This window comes from Vicugna pacos, chromosome 12, assembly GCF_048564905.1.
Source record: "Vicugna pacos chromosome 12, VicPac4, whole genome shotgun sequence".
Classification (NCBI taxonomy): Eukaryota; Metazoa; Chordata; class Mammalia; order Artiodactyla; family Camelidae; genus Vicugna; species Vicugna pacos.
In genome coordinates, this window is record NC_132998.1 from 55,109,626 (window position 1) to 55,116,448 (window position 6,823).

The 6,823-nt window shown below is 45.8% G+C and overlaps 1 long non-coding RNA gene across 1 annotated transcript; it reads right to left on the minus strand.

Annotated features, from left to right (window-relative positions):
* Positions 1-4,153: 4,153 nt before the first annotated feature.
* Positions 4,154-4,776, minus strand: LOC140700497 (uncharacterized). Its single transcript, XR_012078900.1, has 2 exons — positions 4,714-4,776; positions 4,154-4,624 (listed from the first exon to the last, which is right to left on the minus strand). It is a non-coding gene; the product is annotated as an uncharacterized lncRNA (long non-coding RNA).
* Positions 4,777-6,823: the final 2,047 nt, after the last annotated feature.

The window sequence follows — 6,823 nt, forward strand, 5'->3', positions numbered from 1 at the left end:
TTTGAAATGGAGACCAGCAGGCAGAAAGCCTCAGGGACAGTGTTGTGTTCCTCCAGACCAAGCCTAGTCCTCGCAGTCCCATCCAGGAGATGGCAGGGAAATAATTGTGTGGAGCAGAAAATCACTTTGGCTTTAGGGCCAAGAGAGATGTGGGGAAGGCTTATAAATTCAGAGCTGGGTGGATAGCAGGTCAAGGGGACAGGATGATAGTAATGATATGGGGTAGATTGAATTCCGTCTGCAATAGGGACACATCTAGATACAACCACCAATAATCGGGATCTGTATCAGTTATCTACTGTCACAGTAATGCAGCATAACAAACAGCTCCCACACCTCAAAGCATACAGCAGAAAGCATGGATCTTTTCACCCAAGTCTGTGGGCCAGGCTTAGCTAATCTTAGCTGATCTCTGTTGTGTCTGTGGCCAGCTGCTGGGTCAACTGAGGAATGGCTGATCTAGAACAATTTCACTCGCCCGTCCAGCAGTCAGCTGGCTATCAGCTGAAGCAATAGAGGTGGAGCTAGAGGGAAGGCAAAAGTTTGCCTTGGTGCTTTTAGGGTCCCTGACTGGGTCTGAAAATTAAACTGACAAAGACGGACTAACAGGAGAAAAGCCTATAAATTTAGTTAAGTTTTACATGACATAGGAGACTTCATAAGGAAATGAAAACCCAAAGAAGCAGGTAAACCTGAGTATTTTTTATGCTAGGTTTGATAAAGGGTAGACTGTCAAAGAGAAATACGATCTGGCCAAGAGTATAAGGTAAGTGCTGTAAACTGAGGGAAACTTTATAAGATCTGTTTGTTCAGATGCTTCTCAGCATCCCTTTGTCTTCAGAGATAAGGGTGCTCCTTTCCTCTGGGCATAGGGAGGGGACCTCTTACAGTTTTAAGACTCAGGGGCAGGGAAAAGGTCAGAGTAATCTTGCTTCTGTCGTTTTTCTCAAACTCCCTCAGCCTAAAATATTCAGTATGCCCAGGAGCCATATTTTGGGGTAGCGAGTCCTGAGCCCAGTCATCCAGCCACCACCCCATATATCTGCCACCATCCAGCAGGCTAGACTGCACTTGTTCGTGTGGTAACAGCGAAGTTCCAAGAAAGAAAGGTCAGATTCATGGGGTGGGACAGGAGGAGAAGTCCCACGGCAAGGGGCACAGAGGGAAGTGGAGAACTGGGGACATCCCTATAACCATCTTCCACGAGGACAGCCCAGCGGGTTATACTGCAGTAGAGAGTTTATGAAGCCACAGAGAGCGGGTGAAGACCTGTTTGCTAGGGGATGGATTTCATCTCAGAAGATGGGGAAATAGCTCAAGCTGTCCCACAATAAAACAGGCCTTAAGAGCCAACATTTTTACATCATAATAATCATTAACGTTAATTTAGTGCTTATTATGTGCATCAGACCATGTCCTGGGTGGCTCATGGTAATTAATCATCACAGTAACACTGTGAACAGGCTTCTGTGACCTGCCAAGCAAGCATGTTCTGCAGAAAGGGCCCCCCACCCCGGCTGAGGGAGCCCACTGCTTGCCAAGTCCTAAGCCCAGGTGTGGAGCTGTGTCCACCCGGAGGAAGAACATTTTTCTAATTCATATCTAGGTGACGAATAAAGTAGGCCTGCCTGCTTAGGAGGTTGGCAGTATACTGACTTTCATTCTGGAGCTATAAAAAATGAGGCCTAAAGGAGTTTGGGTGAATTTCCCAGGAATATACAGCCTGCGAGCAGAACAGAGGTTTGAACTCAGTTTGACTCCACAGCCCACGTCCTTGACCATAAAACTATCCCATTATACTAGATGCTTACAACAACCAGCTAGGAAGAGGGTGACATTCCCATTTTACAGATGAGATACCTGAAGTCAAAAATGTAGGAACATGCTAAAAAATTAAGGGGCTCGGGTAATGGAATGGATCAGTAGAAGGATTTGTTACAACATTCATCTAATTCCAAAGCCTATTTGCCTTTAAATGGTCTTTCTATCAATGGTCTAAGAAGTCCTTTATCACTGAAGGCATCCAAGATGATATTGGAAAACTATAAATATATATGTCAGGGGTGCTAGGAGAGATTAAAGCATTAGCTAAAGAATTATACTTCAATGTTCTTTTACTTTTGAAATTCTATAAATAGGATTGGCAGAAATGGCTCTCTTGGCTGTACCATTCTTGACTTGATCAATCCCCAACGTTCAGAAGTAGGACCAAGGCAAGGAATTCCCTGAGATGGAAACAAGTATCCAAAGCTTAAAAAGGCATGGAGATCTGGTCAGGATGCTTATTTTATGTTTCATTGTCTACCTGCTCCACGCTAGGAGACTTTAGAAAGCTGCAAGGTCAGAGGTCTCACTGAGATACCATCAATTGCCTGTTACATACAATGGGCCCAGACAGACACTCTTCCTCTTGGCAAATATCCCCAAGCCCGCTAAACTGTGCTGATGCCACAGTTACGTCATATAGAGACTAATTTTAAGCAAAATGTCTAGCTCTGTGTGTTAGACTCTCCAGTGTAGCCCCGGAAGCCTCATGAAGAGAAGAGGGAAGCAGATGTTGAGACACTGAAGGCCAGGGTGTCCCAGAGGCACCTCAAAATCCCTGTTTCTCTTTTCTGCCTCCATCGTTCTCAGGCTCTAATTCCATCCTTTGTTAGCAGCTGTCTTAGTAGCCTACGATTCCTTTGGAACTGGGTACCTGACTCATCCCACTGACACTAACTTGATGTGTTCCTCTGACCCTGCGGATTTCACTGGCCCTGCACCACCACCACCACCACAGACCTGCCTTGGCCCCCAACTTCTGTCCCGGTGCAATGTAACAGTTGATGTGGGATAACCCTGGTTGGGTAGACCAGTTGCCCCATGGCCCGCTGTTCATCCGGGAGTGACACTGAATTTGAGACCTAGCTTTACGGTGGATTCATTGCAGGACCCTGGGCGAGCTGCCTGAAACTATCTAAACCTCAATTTTCTCACCAGTAGGAAATATTATCTCCTGGGGAAGTGTTAAGAATTCAGTGAGATAAAGTATATAAAATTCTTAATACAGTGCTGGCAATTAGTAAGTGTTCCATGAATTTATATCTCCAGTCTGAGCCTCCCCCTAATCTGCCCACATACACATCCAATTATAGGCTTCCATAAATAACTGTCCACTTGGCTTCTCCAGTTGGATTCCTAATGGCTATTTGCAGTGAAACATGTTCCCAACGGAACCAGTGATTTCCCACTGAAATCTGCTCCCCCACACAGCTTTCCCAATCTCAGTGGATGGCAACACCAACTTTCCAGGGGCTCAGGCTAAACTCCTGATCCTCCTTCTTTCTCACACTCCACATCTGATCCATCAGGATGTCTCATTGGTTCTATCTCCAGCACATCTCCAGAATCGGACCACCTCTCCCTGCCTTCACTGCCCCGAGCTGACCTGGTCACCGCTATCTCTCATCTGGACTAAGGCACCTCTTCCTCACCGGGCCCCCTGCTTCCACCACTGGTGGCATGTGAGCATCATCCTCTCTAGTTGTCAGTGAGATCACACCCTTCCTCTGCTCAACATCCTCCAGCAACTTCCCATTTCATTCAGAATCAAAGTCAAAGTCCTGGCAATGGCCCACAAGGCCCACATGCTGTGCCCCCAACCATTTCCTCTTGATCCCAGCTCTTCCTCTCCCTCTTCTCTCTCCTCTCCAACCCCAGGGGGTTCCTTGCAGTATATCAAAACACACCAGGCACATTGCTCCTAAGGGCCTCTGCAAGGACCATTCCCTCGCTTTAAACAAGTTTCCCCCCTGATACCTACGTGCCTCATTCCTTCCTTCACGCTTTCCACCCTGTGCTGCTTCCTAAAAGATACCCAATCTACCGCTCGATTTGCAGTTGCAACCCTCCCTCTCATCCTCAGCACTCTTGGTCTCTTTAACCCTGTTCTTTTTTTCCATTTTCTTTAGCATTTGTCACATTCTAACATATTACGTAATTCACTTACTTTGTGTGTTTATTATTTACTACCCCTGGGGCTAGAATATAAACTCCAGCAGGACAGGTTTCATCTGTCCTGTTCGCTGGTACATTCCAAGTGTCTGACACAAGTGTTCTGCACACAACAGGTGTACCACCAATACTTGTTGAAGGAATGAATCGACTAATGGTCGTTCTCAGCGTTATCGTGTTTTGAGCCTTTTAAAACCAGGAAGCATGTCGTTCCTGTCTGCACAGGGTCCGGCATTGCTGAGATGCTCAGGGTAGGTTTGCGGAATGAATGAAACCAAGAAGCGTTCCTTTCCTCGAGACAGGAAGATGCACAACACTGAGCTCATATTGGCTTCTCTGAAAGGACAGAGCGCAAAATCGCCTCTGACATGTAATTTAAAAGTTGAGATGCCTGGATATAAAGTCTTATTCAAGTAAATGGGATTAAACATCAGTGCATTTCCACTCTACCAAATGGCTAGTCTAGGTTTAATACGGTCTCGTGTTCCCTCTGAGGTGTCTCGGCTGCTCCTCTGGGGGTGGAGTGAGGCGGAGTGGGGTGCTGAGGTGGGGTGGGAGAAGAAGATGAATTTGGCAGAGTTGCCATCCGGAGGTGGATGGTCTTCCTTCAGCCAGGTAATCCCAAGTCCTATTAGAGTCTTGTTTTAATATCTGCTCAGTGAGAGGACATCACCTCCCCCCCCGTTTTCATTCTCAGCTCCTCCATCTATCCCAGACCTGGAAGACGCTATCATCTTGTTATGACACTCTCAGTCCCGCAGATTGTGGATTCCACCCGAGGCTGCTGGAATTCTCAGGCCACTATGTCACAGTTAACACTGTATGTGAAGCAGTAGGAAAAACACTGGCTTCAGTTTGAATCTCCAGTCTCCCGATTGCCCACCATGTGACCCCAAGCAAGTTGTTTAACCTCAGTGAGGCTCTGTTTCCTCATCTGTAAAATGGGTATAATAAAAACCTACTGTTCATTATTTGTGTGGGATCTAGATGAAATAAATGTTCTTTCCCTATTAGACCCTGAGTTCTAGACAGAGACCATTTTTTTCATTCTTTTATTCTTTCATTTATTGAGCACCTACATTTATTGAGATCCACACAAGATCTCAAAAAGACAAATATCAAGGTGCCATCCCTGCCTTGGAGAAGCTTACAGTCCTGTGTAATAAACCATTACAACCTAACGTGATAAGTGTTAAAATGAGACCCTGAAGAAGCACCATGAGAACACAGAGGAGAGAGTATTATACATAGAAGGATCAGGGAAGGCACCAAGCAGAATATGATGTGTGAACAGAAGTTTGAAGTATCAGTTTGCTAAGCAGTCAAGGGGGTCAAGAGGAAGGATATTCAAGGTAGAGGGAACAGCGTGAGCAAAGACATGGTGTCAAGGGTTATTCACCATTGTCAGAGTGACTCTCCAACCTCCAGTGTTAAAATCCAATACACGAAGATTCTAAGTAAAAATGTGTTAAATTAACAAGTCTTTCTTAAGGACATCAAAAAGTCATCGTGGACTAGTTTTGGCATTCGAAGAGTTCAGTTTTGATTTGCATCCAGCTTTTTGGTAGTGGAGGGGAATTTGCGCTTCACCGGCTTATCACTGTTTTCTTGCATTTTTGAAATAACTCGTGGAACGTACAGGGACAGTGAGTGGGTACTGAGAGGCTGTGGGTTTCCATGAGGAGGGGGCCTCCAGTTTCCTCTCTAACTAGCTGCGTTGGGAGGATATTGTGATATTTGTTTATCCGCACATGTGGCCTCCAAACTCTTCCAGCTCAATCCTGCCCTCATTGATAACCCTAACCCAGTATAAAGTCAAGCTTGGCACTCAAAGGAAAATGCTGGGGAGAAGTAGGAACTTCTTTCTCTTCCAAGGGAAAGTGACGTCTCCAGAAATTCACATATCACTGAGAGCTCTGACATAAATGCTAACATGCCCATTTTATGGAGGAGGAAATTTAAGCTTAGAGAATTTATGTTTCTTGCCAAAAAAATAGCAGAGCTGAGATTCTAAGTTGGGGTGTGAAAAGAGCTAACCTATTTTTTGTTATGAACTAAAGATTTGTGTCCCCCTTCCAAATTCATATGTTGAAGCCCTGACCCCAATGTGATGGTATTAGGTGGTGAGGCCTTTGGGAGGTAATTAAGATGAGATGAGGCCATAGAGGTGGGGCTCCCATGATGGTATTAGTGTCTTTATATAAAGAGGAAGAGAGACCAGAACTCCCAGCCTCTCTGCCATGAGAGGACACAGCAAGAAGATGGATGTTTGCAAGCCAAGAAGAGGGCTCTTATCAGGAACCAAATCACTCAGCACCTTGATTTTGGGCTTCCCAGCCTCCAGAGCAGTTAGAAACAGGTATCTGTTGTTTAAGACACTCAGTCCACAGCATTTTGTTATGGCAGCTTGAGCTGACCCAGACACTTGCCCTTGCAGGTTGTATATGCCTGGCAGCCTCTGACCAAATGCACTTGTCTCCCCTTTTCCCACCGGCGAGTACCGAGAGGTGCTCAGGTTTCCTGGAAGTGATGGAATTACCAGGTCTTCTCCTCTCTCTCATTCCTTCTTTAGCCTTTCTCAGTCTTGGTCACTGGGCTACTGAATCTTGCCAAGTCCCAATTAGTCCTAGGGAAGGTGACCAGTCTGGAAGACGTCTGAGTTCATCAGAAATTCAAGAACCACCCACTACTGAGAAGTCAGGGAATGACTTGGCCTGGGGGAAGTTTCCCTGGGGCCAGATCTGAAAAGCAGCATTCACAGGAATCACCAAGGAACACCTAACCAAGAAGAGCCAGAAACAAAGCTGAAAAGTTGTGGAAGGTGTAG